The 17876-nt window shown below is 37.7% G+C and overlaps 1 protein-coding gene across 2 annotated transcripts in view; it reads left to right on the top strand.

Annotated features, from left to right (window-relative positions):
* Positions 1 to 1709: 1709 nt before the first annotated feature.
* NIPBL (NIPBL cohesin loading factor) overlaps positions 1710 to 17876 on the top strand; it is a 199123-nt gene continuing 182956 nt past the window's right edge. For both annotated transcript variants that reach the window (XM_060092809.1, XM_060092810.1), the window contains exon 1: positions 1710 to 2115. The gene's annotated coding sequence lies outside the window, so the exon portion shown is untranslated. The remainder of the gene's footprint in view (positions 2116 to 17876) is intronic.

Here is a 17876-nt window from a genome sequence, read left to right on the forward strand (position 1 = left end):
CATTCATTAACCAAATATTAAGCATCTACTGTGTGTGTCAGGAATTATTTTCTCCACAAAACAACAGTGGAGAAAAAAAAAAAAACCTCGCCCTCCTAGAGCTTACGTTATTCTATTGGTGAAAACAGATAACGAGATAAACATGTAAGATATGCAGAACGCCTGAAGGATAAAAATGGGGAAAAGGGACCGGGAACTTGCAGTTTAAAGAGTGGCCACGGAGCCCCGAGGACACAGTTGCGCAAAATCCTGAAGGTGAGGCAGCCAACTCTGTGGTCCTTGGGGAAAGAGCCTGGCCGAAGGCAAAGCCAGGACAGACGTCCTGCCTGCAAGGCGGCCGAGGCAGCCTCCCCCGGCCCCACCGCGCGCACCGCCTTTAGGCCGCGGTCAAGGCTTTGGCTTTTACTCCCAGCTGAACAATGGCAGGGTCTAGAGTCAAGGAGTGACAAGACCTGATTTAGTCCTTCGAGTGATGTGAGGCAAAAGGAATAACCTGTGGGGAAAATTTTTCCTATTTACTTTCAGCGTACCGGTACATATGCATATGTAATTAACATACCATTTAAGTAAACTCATGAAAATATAACACAAATTTCGTCCCGTTTGAGTAAAATTCGCTTACCTATGCACTTTTTACCTGAAGAATAGCCCCCTTTTAATGTACAGAAGTAAACTGAATAGTGACCTGTACGGTAAAGTTATTTCATGTGTTTCAGTCAGAGACTACAGGAGGCTTCGAGCTGTACACATAATCACATTTGTACTCCAGCCTTGGCCAGTACCGCACTGTTTCGAACGTAAAGGAAAACGAAGTCTGAAATCGGCTGGCCCCAGGCCCCCCCGCGGCCCGCACTCCGCCGGCTCTCCCCGCGCGCTCGGCTCCACCCACACCTAGAGGGGGGCGCGGACCGGCTCCTCGCTCGAACAGCGTCTCCTACAGGCCCTTCTCCCGACTGCTAGGCAAGAGCCAAAACCACCGGCAACAAAATGCAAGACCAGAAAAGACCACATATTTCCAGAAATATATGCATCACAAACATGGTTCCATTTCAATCCAGCTGAGAATCTTCGTCTCCTCCACGCGTTGCGTTCTCACTCCTCAGAAATAAAGCAGAGACGGGCGTAAAGTCTGGCCTCTCAGGAGAGAAAGGTGTACAATACGATACATCCATCCACCCGGCTGCAGGGACACCATTTAAAAAATGCTCGGTCGCCGTCGGATAGCGGGCGTCCTCTACGTGGCCGCCCCGAGCTCGGCTCCCGAGAGCTAAAGACGAGCAGCTGGGGCGGCGTGCGCGGGCTGCGAGACGGTCCGGGCCTGATCGCCCCCCACGCACTCAACCGCCACCGAACTCGGGCCCCGCTCCGGTCGGCCTCCAGGAAAATAAAGACCGGGAAGACCCGGCCCGCCCCTGCCGCAGCGAAAACGCCGCTCCGCAGGATCGACACTAAAAGGTAACATCCACAGCCGCCCTGAGGAGAAGAGCGTAGAGGAGAGCCGCCGCCGCCTTGCTGCCGGCCGCCGCCCGGCCCCGGGTGCGGTGCGGAGCGGAGCGGGCCGTGCGGTGCGGCGCAGCCGAAGACGCGAGCCGAAGTGGCGGCGGCGGCGCGGCGGTGGCGGAAGTGGAGTGGGGAAGAGGGGGTGGTTGTTAGTGTTTGGCGCCGGCGGAGGGAGTCATTCCTGCAGCTGCACTTCCGGTCGGCATTTTGTTCTGAGAGGGAGAGACGAAACGAGAGAGACACACACACTGGGCTCCTTCCCCCCCCGCCCTCCCCCCCTCCCTCCGTCGGTACCGACTCACCCGACACCACCAAGCCGCAGGGAGGGACGCCCCCGCCGACTGGAGGATTGGTTCCCGGGCCGGCGGCGATGCCCCCCCGGTAGCTCGGGCCCCCGGTCGGGTGTTTGTGAGTGTTTCTATGTGGGAGAAGGAGGAGGAGGAGGAAGAAGAAGCAGCGATTTGTCTTCTCGGCTGGTCTCCCCCCGGCTCTACATGTTCCCCGCACTGAGGAGACGGAAGAGGAGCCGTAGCCACCCCCCCTCCCGGCCCGGATTATAGTCTCTCGCCACAGCGGCCTCGGCCTCCCCTTGGATTCAGACGCCGATTCGCCCAGGTAAATTCCTGCTCTTTATTTCGGCGGCGGCGGCGGCGGCGGCGCCAGGTCCTCAGCGTCTCTCCTCCTCGCTCCCCTCCCCGCCGTTTCCTTAGCGGCCCCAGGTCTCCTCCACGGGCGAGTCTAGAGTTCGCTCCTCTCTGGTGGCAGCCGCCCTGGGTGGCGGTGGTTTGGTACCCTCTCCCGGCCGGCTCCGGTGGCGGGGACTGGGCTCCTGCCGGGCGGCCGGGGAGGCGTAGGCCCGGCGGAGAGTGCAGGCCGCGGGCCAGCGGAATCTACTTGAGCTCGGGGATTAGGAGAGCTTCGGGCTGAGCGGAGCTACTGCTGGTCGGTGACAGGCCTCGCCCGGGAGAAGAGCCGTAGCTAGTGAGGAGGCGGAAACAATACAACTAACAGCAAATGTGCGTTGACCGTCCCCATATTTACAACTTTCCTGGTCCGGGAGTGGGGAACGTCCCAGTGAAACAAACAACCCCCCTTCTTCCCCCTGTGACCCCATGAAGGGAGGAAGTAGTTTCAGTTAGTGAGACAAATGTAAATACTCAGACACGGATCCAGTGGTAATTCTTTTCCTGTGTAAAACTTGTTTGGGCGCTGGAAAGTTAATAAAGACTCATTTTCTTTTTCAAAAGAATTAAGTCGTCCACATGAATATTTCATATAGGAACCCGTAGTGTGGTAGACACTGCATATGACCCCCACCCACGCAAAGAGCTTTTATGTTGGTGTTTGACAGTGTGTTGCACATGGACTTTTTATTCAAAGACAAGTATAAAGTACTTGACAGGTTTACCCTGCCACTTTATATTTGTGTGCGTTGTATAAGGACAGTTTTAAACGATTATACATAACACACTTAGGTACTTCCTGATCTAAACGTGTAGAAGCTTAAAAAAGATTTTTTAAATGTTCTGAGAATTGTGCTGAGATACAGGTACAACCAATTTTCTTTAGAAGGATAGAAATTAAGTAATGCTTAAAATCCCTGGGAGGTTAAAAAAAAATGTAGAAGGTGCCATCCTTTCATGTCAGGGCAGATCTTCTTGAGGTCCCAGGATTGTCATTGGCTGTTTGTGCCCATGATGTTTGACTGTGTAATGAGAGAGGTGTCATTTTAATAGGTCAAATGTATCTGTAAATGCTGGAGAAAAAGATCAGTTCTATCTTAAATTCTAGTTCACAAATAAGTGTTTAGGTCTTGCTTATGGAGGCGTTGGTAATGTAGGCTGGCATTAGGGAAAAACCAATTTAAAAGTCCTCAGCCATACAAGTTGCACAGAAAAATAAATGTACTTGGGTTAGACCGTTTTGATACTTTGTCTCATAGTCACTGAAGGAAAACTTTCATTGCTTAAAATGAAGCAACACTGATCAAAAAAGTCCCTTGTTTTATTAGTGGGTGTTAACATTGGTTCGAATTTTTTGTGTCTCATTGAATTATTATTGTCATTGTAGAAGTAACTTTTCTGAAGGTTGTTTTTGAGTTTGGCCCTCTGCTTAAAATAAATTGTTCCACATTTCCTGCAAACGTATGGATAAATGTTAAAAAGAGTGAAGTTAATATAGCTGTCACGTACGAGGCATGTTTTTAATGCTATAAATCCGTGTAGTAGTCAGTAGCGTGTCCGTGATTTGTATTGGTCAGGGAGCAGTTTGAATTTTAAAAAGCCTGAAGCTCCTGCTGAGCCCCAATCCCGGCCTCCCTCCCTCCCACTAATCTCCCATTCCTGTCTTTGTGCTGCCTGCTCCTGTTAGACACTGTTTGCTACAGGGCCTCAGGCCTACACTGGGTGGGGGGCACGCGAATGGGGGCTGGGGAGGGGGGGAAGAATACAGAAGGTAGGAACAGTTCACTTGTTAAGCGGAGGATTTGGGGGTGGGAGGCGGGGTAAGGGCTTCAATGTAAATGTTTAAAAGGCCCTTTATGAACCTGCGATTGTCTTTACAACTTAAAATACTGAGACCTATGTCAAGGGATGAACATACTTCTACTAAAGGTAATGGAAAGAGGAGTTCTGCTTGCTTAGTTTTCATCAGCAGAAACAACTTATCTTTAGCGTTTTATATAGTTAAAGGGAGCTTTCTTACACAGATGTTTAAATCAGTATATTAGATGTCTGTTTATGTGACTGATTTTTTATTGTGACTTTGGAATTAAAGTGAATTAGTTCTTATCAGACCTTATTTTCCTAATTCTACATATTTAGTAATCTGTAAGTAATATAGGTTGTGTGATAGCTTTCATTCAGATACCATAAATATTTCTTTAAATTACATTGAAAATATTTTTTGTTCAGTCCAAACCAATTAAATAGATTATTTTTAAAGGAGACATTGTGAAACTTGAGTAAAACCTAAACTTGAGCTTTACCTTTTTGATAACTTAGTTGGAAGGAATAATTTGTGTTTCCCTAGAGATTAGGAATAGTCTGCTCGACCTCCCCTGTATTGGTCGGGATAGTCACCCGTGGCTAATCTTGTATTTCCATTTTTTTTTTTTTTTAATTCAGCGAAAGGAAACAACTATAAGTGTTCCAGAAATCTTATAATGCTGGTTATATTATAGGATAAATGTTTCATAATATACTTAGAGGAAATTTCAACAGTATGGTTTATTGTTTCTTTTGAGTCTGCAGAGTTACCAGTAACTTATAATAATTACTTGAAAAGGAAGTAGTTTTAAAGTATATCAGGAAAGTCTAGTAAATCAAATTAAAGTTGAATAGTAAATAATTATTTCTAGTGTTTTGAGATGAGTATATTGGATGCTTCCTTTTGAAAGCCATTCAACAGATTTGTTTACTAAAGTTATTCGAAAGCTTTTTGAACCTGTGCTACGGATCATTATAATACTGTCCACCTTTAAGAAGAAAAGAGTTATCTTCGAAGAAAGGCTACTTCAGATTCTCTTTGGGGATGAAAAGTGAAAGTTTTCGGTATGGTAGTAAGCCTAGTTTTGGTTTTCTGCATAATGATCATTATTAAATTTCAAAATATTATGAGCAAAGCTGTACCAATTCAAACATGAAGTTTTCTTTATTTGGAGCCAGACTACCCAACTCAAACATGTATTTTCTAAGGCTTCCTAAACTAATTTCATATTTAATTTTTTGGTACCAATTCATCATCAAACTGCTATAGAAACATTTGAACCCATCTGTGTTATATTTTGACATACTCTATTGTGGTATTTTTACTCTTCCAAAATAAGGTGTAAAAATTAATAATAAAGAGTAAATAAAAACTAAAGAGTTTGTGTTTTACACAGTTTCGTTTAACTTTCCGCACTCTGTTGCTTATTAGGAAAAGCATAATTTGTAAGTAATTCTGAAATTTTTAAAATAATGTTAGATTTCAGTTCTATATAAAGTGACTGGGAAGACTGAGGTAAATAAAAATTCTTTTCATAGAAATGTAACTTCAATTCCGTTTATCACATTTATTTGCCATAAAACGAATAGGAAATTACTGACTAGGAACTTTATAGAAGCCTGGTAATTAAGTGTTTAGTTGACATCTTTAATATCCTGAGCATACTAAGTTGGCTTTGGTGGTAATGTATGGTCTTATGTAGCTTTAAAAAATCATTTAAAAATATACTTTTTGAACAAAGTTTTTTTCTATTTTTAGCGGATGCCAATAATTATTCTCTGTATTTTTAAATCGGTCCTTTTTCAGGGTGACCTGAGTTCATTCATAAATATTCTCATTTCCCTGCAAGGTAGACGACCAGTGTGATGTCCATTTTTTGATGAAAAACTCAGAGGCCACATGATTTGTAGAGATTCATGTAGTGACTCAGTGGGAGATTAGGTATTCTCTGACTCTTAAGAGTTTCTTATTAGATTATGTTGCTTTAAGAAACCTGTGAGCTTTGGTCATGAAGCTAGGTATTGCTCAGTGCTGACACTGATACCATTTGTGATTTTTTTCAATTATCTGAGTCCAAGGTGCTTTTCTCATCTCCATAGAGAGATATGATACTTGTCTTTTGGTTGTATTTTCCTGGTATGAAAATAGTACTTTTACATTAGAAATCTTGACCTTGTGTGTATATATTTGGTGTTCAGGTGATTAAGTTTATTTACATATGTCCCTCTTCAGGAGTGTAAGTGAATTAACTGTATGTGTAGTAAATAATGACTCCTTAAAGTTTTATTCTTATTCTGTTTTTTAACTGCCAGAGTGGAATTTTAGTGTTTCTAATTGATTTAAATGCTATTTTAAACACCAAGTCTGCAGTCAGTTTTAATGAATTGAGTTTCGTAGGATTGCATTATGTTTTAAGGCAGGTTTCTTTCTATTCCCAAAGTGATATTACTAGGAGAGATCATTTCTTGTTACAGCATTGCCAGCTAGGTAGGATTTTGAGAGGTTATTATTTTCCTGGAATTGTGTTAACGTGTGTATGACCCCCCAATATTATCTCATTTAATTCTTCTAACAGGCTCCTGAAATAGAAACAATTATCATCCACAATTTATAGATGAAGAAACTGAGGCTGAAAATGTCAGAAAATTGTCTGTTGTCTTATTAGTATGATCAGTCTGATTTATATTTGTTCTTAAGGACTTAGGATTCCACATTTCTAGTTTTAGTAAATTCTTAATTACTATCCTTTAGTTGCTCAGTTGAATCAGTACTTAAAAGTCATGTTGTCAGGGAAATAATGTACTTTAGGCATAGAACTAAAATAGAATCCAGACTATATATGCTATATATATTAATAATAATTTCGGTAATTTTGAAGTCAGCACATCTTTACTGTCTTACATTTTAATTTTGAGTTTGTTAATCTGAATTTTTTACTTCTTTTAAGTTTTTTATATTGAGTTGAAACTGTCAAAGCATCTTTTTAGAAAGGGAAAATTGAGCTTTAGAGTGATTTTATTCATAGAAATGTATATGACCAATTTGTATTGTAGTAGATGAATCTATAAATTAGTATGACTGGCACTTTAAAAAAATTCTAGTATTTATATAGCCAAAGAATGTGGATCGTTTTGAAGTTCTCAGCTTGGGAAGTTGTGCACTTATTCCAGAGCTGTTGCCATTACATACATTCTTATGGGGAGTCTTTTAGTGAATACCTTTATAGACCTTGAGCTAGTATTTTTTTCTCATCCTTAATGGCATATGTTTATCTTCAGGGGTGAATTTGAATTTTAGAGACAGTAAACAAGTAATTTAGAACTTAGTTTAGGAAAGCTAAGATTTAAAATCTTTTTTGTGTCAGGCATTGTGTTGAGTGCCTTACATTTGTAATATGTAATATTATTGAGTGATTCCCATGTGCCAAAAACTGTGCCAGGAGCTTTATATGGATTTTCTCAATTCTTCAAGGTATAGTATGAGTTTGGTTATATTTATTACTCTAAGATATTTGAGAAAACTAAGATATAGACTGATTAAGTGACTAAGGTCACACAGCTAACAAGTGGAAGAAAGTGGAGAAAGGACTCCGGAGTTGATGCTTCACCCACCAACCTTAACCACTACACTGTTTATCGTGATTACCTCCCAACCATCCAATGACTTTAGTGATAATGTTCTCTTTTTACAGACAAGGAAATTGGAGCTCATCATGTTTAATAACCTGTCCAAGGTGGCGATTCTAGCAAGTGTTAGAGATAGGATCCCAACTCAAATATGTCTAATTCTAAAACTTCTATTCTTTCCATTCTACCACTCTGTCTCTTCAAGATTTATAATACTTTTTTTTGTTTGTTTGTTTTGATAAAAAATAGTAGGCTTGATTATAAAGTAGTGAGACTTGTTTTTCTTGTGTGGCTTATAAAGCTATCCTGTGGCTTAAAAAGAGCAATTCTGAAGTTTTTTGGTCGGTTATAGCTGATTCATTATCTGATTAGTCTTTTAAAACACACATTGTTAACTTTACACTATACAAAATATACAAAATGTTTCTATGTACAGATGTGCATTTAAATAGAATATTGATGTTAAATATAATGCATGCTGTATTTTTTGAAAGTGTGGAAAAGCCACTTTATTTTCATAATGTGATTCTTGAATTATTTTTTATAAAAACGTGAAGCATTAAAAAATATTCTCAAGAATACACTAAATTTTTAACATAATTAATGTAGGTAAATTTTTTTGCCATCTTATGTGTGTGTAACGTTTAACATGATATAGCAAACTCTTAAAAATTTTCTTTTGTATGTATTTGCCTTTTGGCAGAAAGGAAAAACTTTAACAGAATGGAAAAACATGGAATTAGCAACATTGATTAATTTATTTATTAAAATAATTTTGTATACTTTTACCTCTCCTGAGAAATTCAGAAGCTATGACATAATTTTGAAATACTGGATTCCTTTTCGTTAGAATGAACACATTTGGGTCACTTATACTCTCAATTCTTTAGTCTTGTGCCAATAAAATGCATATGTACTTCATAAGTACTGTTTTTTAAAAATAGTCATTGATTCTAGATACCTTAAAAACTAGCAGTGCTTTAAACACTAATGAATTATTAAAATTCAAACTATAGTTTACTGTAAAAATATTAATATTTATGATGGTATATTTAATTTTTTTATTTACAAACAAACAAGTCCTTGAAATTAGTCCTAGTAAGGAAATAGGAGTTTTTTCAACACTCAGTTTTCTCAGCACTGCTACTTGGCAACCCTTTCAGGATTTTATTTTATTTGTTGTTTTGCTTGGTTTTTTCCTATATTTGCTATGTTTTATTTTATTTGTTTTTTTTTAAAATTGAGGTATAGTTGATTTACAATATTGTGTTAGTTTTAGGTGTACAGCATATTGATTCAGTATTTTTGCAGATTATATTCCATTATAGGTTATTATAAGATAATGGGTATAATCCCCTGTGCTATCCTGTATATCCCTGTTGCTTATCTATTTTAACCCTTTCAGGATTTTAAAATCTGCTTTTAGTTTTCTTTGATAGGATTGCCAGTTTCTACCTAAAGAAGTTGATGATGAGTATAGGCTATACATAATTTAGTTTTTCTTTGGTAATGACCAAATTGAAATTTTACATGGGTATATATTGGCTCTAACTCCCATTAAAAAAAAAGTACTATTCTTAAAAAATTGTTGCACATAACATAATCTTTTTCCCAGGGTTCTGCCTATGTCTCAGAAAACTCTTAAGGTTGAAAGTTGAAATGTAATGGCCTAAAAGCTACTGCTATCATTTTTTTCCCTTTGAGAAAAGAATTAAGAATCCAGTATTCATGCTGTAACCTACTCCGGGTTATCCTGAAAGACATATATGCAATATGCTTTTTACTTAACTCTACTAATATTCTCTTTCCCTTTTCTTGTATATCTCTTTCTCTCTCTGTCAGTGTCCAGTCTTTATCTCCCCCCCAAGCAGATTTTTACACAGCTTGGTGAATATAGGTGGTATTGTTAATGTTAATGAAACCTAGAGCAGTTTAAAAGGCCTCAGATTCTGAGATCGTCATAAGTTCAAAATATTGCTGGTGAAAAAGCATTGACACTAACTGTGAACATGTATATTAGGGTAGCATTCTTACTTTGTTCTGGAGGTGTGTTACTTCTCAAAACGTCAGCTCAAGGACCAGAATTTTTTTTTTAAGGAGAAAGAGAAAACATGGCCTTTTTTGTTTAAGTTTCCCTGGCCATTTAATTTCATAGCATTTGTCAGTTTATTGCTTATATCTCTTGATAAAATAATTTGTTCCTATGTTTTTCAGACATACTAAACCACCAGCTCTATGAGAGCAAGGAGACATTTCCATCTTTATGTCTATAACACCATCACAGTGCTTGTCCTGTGCTATAGGTATTCATTACATTTTTGTTGAACTGATTAATTAGAATTAAACTATATGATAGTATTTACATATATCCCAATCAATACATACATCATATAACTTATGTATTAAAAGAATCAAAGAAAAACTTAAAACAGTTATTTTTTTAGCTGTTAAGATTGTAAAGCATAGGAAGGAGCTTTTGTTTTGCTCCCTTGGGCAGTAGAATTGAGAGTAAGATACCGGGATTTATTGTAAGAGGGAAAGTATCTAAATACTTTGTTTTAAGCTTAAGATTGATTTATTGTAGTTTTTGTTTTCTTTGCTAATTTAAGTATTATATATAATAACAATTTAGATAATTAGAAATACATTACAGCACATTAAAAATGCTGTTTAAATATAATAGTGATATGGTGACTGAATTTTTTTTAAGTAAGGCTTATTGAGGTATAATTTACACTATAAAATTCACTATTGCCGGTGTACAGTTTGATGAGTTTTGACAAACATTATCTTGCAACTGCTGCCTTAATCAAGACATATAATATTTCCATCACCCCCAAAAGTTCCCTTATATCCTTTTGTAATCAGTTTCCTACCCCTAGTCTAGCCCCTGGCAGCCAGATCTAATTTCTGTCCCTGTAGTTGTGTATTTTCTAGAATGTCACGTAAATGGAATCATATTTATATAGGCTTCTGGGTCTGGTTTCTTTCACTTAGCATAAGGCTTTTGAGATCCACCCATGTTGTTGCCTGTATGAGTAGTTTGTTGGTATCTGAATTTTGACATTGAATTTGATATACTCTTTAACTTTGGTACTACCCTGTCAAAAAATACTTTGAATGGTTTTAGAATTTGTCTCAGATTTTGCAGCTGCTTTATTATTGGACATAATTTTACTTGCCCATGTTTACCCCTCAACTCCAAAAATCTTGTAATTTACATTACTGTTGAGTGCCATGCATTTATACTAGTTAATTCTGTTAGGTTAGATGCTCTACCAAGTAGGTAAAATAGACATTGCCCTCTTTCTCATCATAATTAAAATAGGTAGCATCGTGTATTTTGAACATACAGCACATAGAAACTGGAACAATGGTGCAGTGATAATTTATCCAGAAATTGAGTTTACACTTTAGTATAAAACTGCTGTTTATACTAAAAATAGGGCATAGGTTATAGTGAAGAACAGTCATTGCTTCTCCTCTAATGCTTAAAGTTAGAGAAGTAGTGCTATTTCCTGAAAGTTGGGGCAGATAATGATGAAAAAGAGTTATTTTATTTGACCACCTATTTTGTCCCCCCTCCCTCCTCCCTTTTTGAAACCGCCTTCTCTCTTGAGTTCAAGGATATCAGTCTCTCATTTGTAGACTCTTTTTGCTAGCTCTTCCATCTCTGCGCACTCCTTAAATATTGGTATTCCCAAGGTGGTTCTTCAACCTTCATTCTGTTCTCTCTTCCTATTGATTTAATCTATTCATTTGACTTTTTATACATGCTGATGACTCACATATCTATCTCCAGAATATAATTTTCTTCTGAGACAGATCCAGCTGTCTTACCAGGCACCTCCTGATGTCCCATAAATACTATAAATTCAAAAGTAGTGTAGAAGTCTGAACTCATCTGTCAGTTCTTCCCTAACCTTATCCCCTCCCACTCAAAAAGAAAAAGTATTCGTAGAACTATGTGAAGTAGGTTAATGTTCCCATCATTAACTCAAGTTGCCTAAACTAGAAACTTGGTGATAATGCTTGACCCTTCTTTAGTGTATCTCCAAACGAGTTGTTTACCCAGTTGTTTACCCATTCATAGCACCTCCCTCAATATCACTTGAATCCATCCCTCCTTTACAGTTTGATTCTGAGAGTGGGCGTGTACATACAGCTTGTTGGATGGAATAACTTATAGCATTTTAAGAAAGATTTAGAGGTAATTGTGAAAGATGTATTTAGTGTTAGGATACTTTTTGCCCATATGCTTGGGCTCTGATATTTAAAATTAAGGTGTAACTTTCAGTACCTTTCATGTCAGTGTCTTCTGTACCCATTTCCATATCTAAAGTCCAGAACTTCTTACCTTAGAACCCAGTGTATCAAGTAGGACAGTTTGAACTCAGTCTTCTTTCCATACCTTACTTTTAGAGCACTGCATTTCATGGATGTGTACGTTCATTTAAATACTGCATGTTTATGTGTTCAGGGGCAGAGTCTGAATTGAGAAGAAAATGAGAATGTAGGAGCAAAGGAAGGCTTTTTAATTGACTTTCCTGTACTGTGGAAGCAAGTTTATTTGAATAACATTTTCATTTTTATTGAAGGTAACAAAACTAAAGAAGCAAATGCAGTGGGGATATGATACTGTTCAGTTGCTAGGCATGCAAACATTTTTAATGGCAAGAGTCACATATACTGTAGCTGTATTACTTGTTTGTGAGTTTGGAAGTTGTTGCTCATGGTTTTGTATAACCTTGCAATGTTTCTTCCTTAGAATAAGAAGTTATCTCCTTATTCCCCAGTTTGAACAGAAGGGTATGCTTAGAGTTACTGATTTAAATAACCCTAAGTATCTCTTGTGAAGGGCATCTTAAAATGTGATGCTACCTTGAAAAATGAAGTAAACATTTTCTTCACTGTATCTAGAATTTATAACTAAAGAAATAATAGGTGCTGTATTTTGTTCTAGTGCTAATTGCCATGTTTTTGAGAAAATGGGATCAATCCAAAGGCTGTTTACAAAGACTGACCAAGAACCTTGCCTAGTTATTGAGTTGTGGTGGCTTGCACATAGTAAGCATTCAATGAACAATTGTTGAATACATGAATTTGAATTATATTTTAGTTTTGAGATATAGGACTGGTTGGAGTGACAGATGATAGGTGGGGCTTGCTAAATATTAAGCAAATTTGATAGAAGAAAGAGAACACTGAGCCCGTAAAAGGTAGGACAGCCTTTAAAGCAAAGAATTGTGTAATTTAACTACTTGTATTTGGATAATTAGGTTTGTTTAGCTGGATAAGAGGAAGATCTATGTACAGAAGTGTTTTTGAATTCTTTCTATTCTTTTATTCCCACTCCAGTTTTGCTTCTGATTTCAAGTATTAGCTCTGGACTTCCATCTTCAGTGGTAAGGGACAATGTAATAGGCTCAGGGATAAAATGACCTGCATAATCCAGATATGCATATTAGGACATGGGAGGTGTTGGTGGGGAAGGGAGAGAGATATTATAGTTCTTCAGTCGTTTCCGATTATTCATGGTTTTTAGCTCATGTCAAAGTGCCATTGTCCTCAGTATTGAGATGGGGGGCCTAAACACTAGAACTTAAAACGACTTAGAGATTACAACATGCTTGTTACTGCGCTACCTCGATGTTGAGCCATGTTGCCACCTATGCTAATTATCATATGGTTTTAGTGATTCTGTTTTCAACTAGACGATAGCCACCAAAATTTTCATGTTCTTTATAAAAATTTCATACTTCAGCAACTCTCCATTCCCTTAGTTTTCTTGGGAACCAAAACTACTTATAGTTTGCTGGTATGTTAGGTAAGGCTAAATTGTGGGATTTAGAGCTTAAAAAATTTTAAGAATCTCAAAGCTAAAGCTTTTCCCTCTCTTTTTTCCTTTAATTATAGAAGCAGTATGGAAAAAAACTACATGCTATTTGGAAAATAGGAAAAAAACATATAATCTCATATTTTATGTTTTTCCCTACTAGGTTTTTAATAAAAATATTTATATGAATGTCATTATGGTTAAATACGTATTTATGGTATAAATATATGTACCTAGTCCTGTTTTCTCTTAAGGTTTTATCATAAAGATATTCCTAATTCTTTATATAGTGTTCATAAATATTTAAAGTGTTACCCAACATTTTGTCAGTGGATGAACCGGAATTTTCTTAGTATTCTACTTTGGACATTTTACTTGCTGTCACTTTCTGTACGAAAACGAGGCAGTGGAACATCTTTATATGTACAGTTTTTTTCCCCCTTTGGGGACTTTATTCATTTAGAGTAGAATTCCGTTAGTGGTAGTTAGGCCAAAAGGTTTGAACCTTTCTGTGGCGCCTGATATGTATTTCCAAAAGTAGTTTTACCCTTCCATAATCTCTATTTTCATTCATGTCATAATTCATTCAGTGAATTCATTTCTTTCATATGATGCACCTTTCCTATTAAGATTATTCTTAGGTCATTTAAATGCTCACCTTCTCCACTGTTGTGGCTGTGGTCTCTTTCCAATATATTTTTGAACTTCTTCGTAATAAAAATAATGGGTTTTTCAGACTGGGTATATCATTTGGAGGTATTATATAGTGAAATTAGCATAGAATCTAGTCTGAACTAGCTACTAGCCAAGTGACATTTAGACTAGTCATTAAGCCCATTTCTTCAGCTGTAAACTGAAGGAGTTCTCAGGTTTTAGGATTTTTGTGGACTAATAAAAACACAAAGCAGGGCCTCCCTGGTGGCGCAAGTGGTTGAGAGTCCGCCTGCCGATGCAGGGGATACGGGTTCGTGCCCCGGTCTGGGAGGATCCCATATGCCGCGGAGCGGCTGGGCCCGTGAGCCATGGCCGCTGAGCCTGCGCGTCCGGAGCCTGCGCGTCCGAAGCCTGTGCTCCGCAACGGGGGAGGCCACAACAGTGAGAGGCCCGCATACCGCAAAAAAAAAAAAAAACACAAAGCAAAGGGGAAAAAAAGGAATTTAGATAAATGAAAGAAGAGAGTAGGCAGGTCCTAGAGACACAGTTATAGTTAAGGCATCATCAGTCTTTTATCTGCAGAAAAGTAGTAGGTAGATTTTAGATTGGAACGTATGAAAAAGAAAAATCAGTTTTTTGGTAGGTCCTATTACTTAGACTTAATATTTGAGATATGAAACATCTAGTGTGATGTGGACTTGGCTGTGATCTCACATTCATTCTCTTGTTCATCAAACATCAAGTGTTTCCTCTATCTCAGGAACTATAAGGCATTACAAGTGGTGAAATAAAATTTTTCACTCTTGCCTTCAAGGATCTTACAGTCTAATAATAGACAGGTAAACAAAGATTTTGTTACAATATCAAGATTAACAAAGAGGATACAGTAGGAGCACTGAGGGGGATCACCTAATTTAGGCTAGAGGTGGTGTATAAAGTAAGTTTAGAAGGCCATTAAGTAGACTTGGGAGTCTGGGGCAACAGTTTGATTTTGGAAACTGCAGATGCTTTGATTATTGGAGTATAGGGCTGGAAAAGGAGCATGCCAAAAAGATTCCAAGCTACAGAGAGGGGCAGGGTCCAGATTATGAAGGAATGTATATGCCTTTAAGAATTCTGCATTGGCTTCTGAGTTGAGGATTGATTCTCAAGTTTCATATTTCTGGGCCTTGAAGTATGAAAGTTCCATTCACTAAAGATCAGGAATATAAGAGGAGAAGGTTATAAGAATTGGAAGATGGGGTTGTAGAGGAAGGGAAGGAGATGATATTACAGTTTCAGGCATGTCAGTGGGACATTCAGGTTTGTGGTAGATATGAGAGTCTCAATACTTCAGAGCTGAGAAGACATTAGGCTTTTCTTTGGCAGAGTCATAATTATGAATTGGTCTATTAGAGAATTATTTTTATGAAGACATTTCTAAATCTGTAGACTTTTAAAAAGGATATGTAAAATTTAAGTTTAAAACCATGTTGAAATCCTAGAATTTCTTTTATTACCTTAACTGAGAATATCCAAGGCGATATTCAATTTATTATTATAGTTCTCGTATAGATGTACAAATCAGAATTAGCATATAGCTTTTATTTATTTATTTTATTTATTTTTTAACATCTTTATTGGAGTATAATTGCTTTACAATGGTGTGTTAGTTTCTACTTTATAGCAAAGTGAATCAGCTATACATATACATATATCCCCATATCTCTAGGTGGTCGCAAAGCACTGAGCTGATTGATCTTCCTGTGCTATGCGCCTGCGTCCCACTAGCTATCGGTTTTACATTTGGTAGTGTATACATGTCCATGCCACTCTCACTTCATCCCAGCTTAAACTTCCCCCTCCCCGTGTCCTAAAGTCCATTGTCTAGTAGGTCTGCATCTTTATTCCCATCCTGCCCCAAGGTTCTTCATGACCTTTTTTTTTTTTTAAGATTCCATATATGTGTGTTAGCATACGGTATTTGTTTTTCTCTTTCTGACTTACTAGCATATAGCTTTTTTTTTTTTTTTTTTTTTGCGATACGTGGGCCTCTCACTGTTGTGGCCTCTCCCGTTGCGGAGCACAGGCTCCGGATGCGCAGGCTCAGCGGCCATGGCTCACGGGCCCAGCCACTCAGCGGCATGTGGGATCTTCCCGGACCGGGGCACGAACCCGTGTCCCCTGCATTGGCAGGCAGACTCTCAACCACTGCGCCACCAGGGAAGCCCACTAGCATGTAGCTTTTAAAGCCAACATAAGTTGAATAACTTTGGCTGCTTAATAAGAATACAGTCTACCAAACACTGTATCACTTTTCACATTTTGGATGGAATGGATATTAAAAAATTTAGTGACTTGGTCAAATTGTTGTAGATACTAATAGTTATTTGAAAATTTCTTTCAAGGCTGACCTAGATCTCTCCAAACAGTCTTAAATCAGGGTTAAAAGTAGTATTTAAAAAAAAAATCTTACTTGGTGTAAATTACCAGAAGATAATAATACCATTTCTTCTTATGGCTTTGTTTTCCAGTGTATTGAGTATTACTATGAACTTAGGATAACAAAATGAATGTTCTTGTATGACTATTTTCTATTGTATAAGGCTGTTCTTAGGGCCTTCCTGGTGTATTTCTCTATCCAACATAATCTGAAGACTGCTTCTTTAGTTGGTTTTATACTAAATGCATACATATTATGAGATCTTTAGTGAGAACTATGTTGCTTTGCTCATGAGGGGATTGTCTTTACAGATATAATTTAAGGCCTGCTTTTAGAATAATTAAATAAAAAATGAAAAGCAGTAGCTTTTCAGAATTATTATATGCAGGAATAATTATGAAGGAATCAAACTGATTTGTCAAAAATAATTTACCAGGTCAATATCAAAATGAAAATGAGTGCTTTCCCAGGATCTAAGTACATTTAAGTAAATGTACTTTTTGGTTTGTTGTTTTTTTTTTTGGATTAGAGAGGTGGTGTGTCAGAATCACCTAGGGAACTTTTTCGAACTATAACCCTTTTATGGAGATGTAAGGTAAGTTTTATAAGTTTCTCTATTAGGTAGTTCCTTAGTAATCATTCCACAAGTATTAATTGAATAACTATTGTGCTCTCAGCAATGAATTCTAGGCATTTGATGTTGGAATATTTTTCAGCCTCCCTCTCAAAGTTTACATGGCTGCCTAAGAGATGCCTCTATTTTATTTATTTTTTCTATTTCTATTTTATTTTCTTCTATTTTATAAAAATATCATCTGCAAGGCATAAAGGAGCAAAGAACTATGGTGAGCAGAGTTATTAATGACTTAAAATTAAAAATAGAGGTAGAATGGAGTGGAGTTTCTGGATACGAGAGAGGATGTGGTAGAATCAAGGAAAGAAGAGTAGCAGATACTACAAATGAATTTGGCAGAAGAATTAGTGAGAAAAATTGAAGTTAAAAATTCAAATACAAGTTAGCAACAGTACTTAGAATAAAATAAAAAGTGATGAACTGACTGATCTGTTCGTAACGGTGGCTTATGTTGAAAAAGTTTACTCAAAAGTCAAAGTGCCTTATTTTGTATATGTTGGATATACACTCTTACAAAGTGATGTGTAAAATGCTTGGAACTGTGCTGTGCACTTACAGTAAGTCCTCAACAAATATTTATTCTTTTTATTTGTTGACAGCTACCTTTCTAATTAGTGATTTGATGAAAAACGTACTTGTCAAGTATATTTCTAAATAAAAGTCTGCTAGTTTGTGACATAATAAATTATTAGGAAGGTATTGGATAAGAAACAGAAA

The sequence above is a fragment of the Mesoplodon densirostris genome, chromosome 3 (genome assembly GCF_025265405.1).
Source record: "Mesoplodon densirostris isolate mMesDen1 chromosome 3, mMesDen1 primary haplotype, whole genome shotgun sequence".
Taxonomy (NCBI): domain Eukaryota; kingdom Metazoa; phylum Chordata; class Mammalia; order Artiodactyla; family Ziphiidae; genus Mesoplodon; species Mesoplodon densirostris.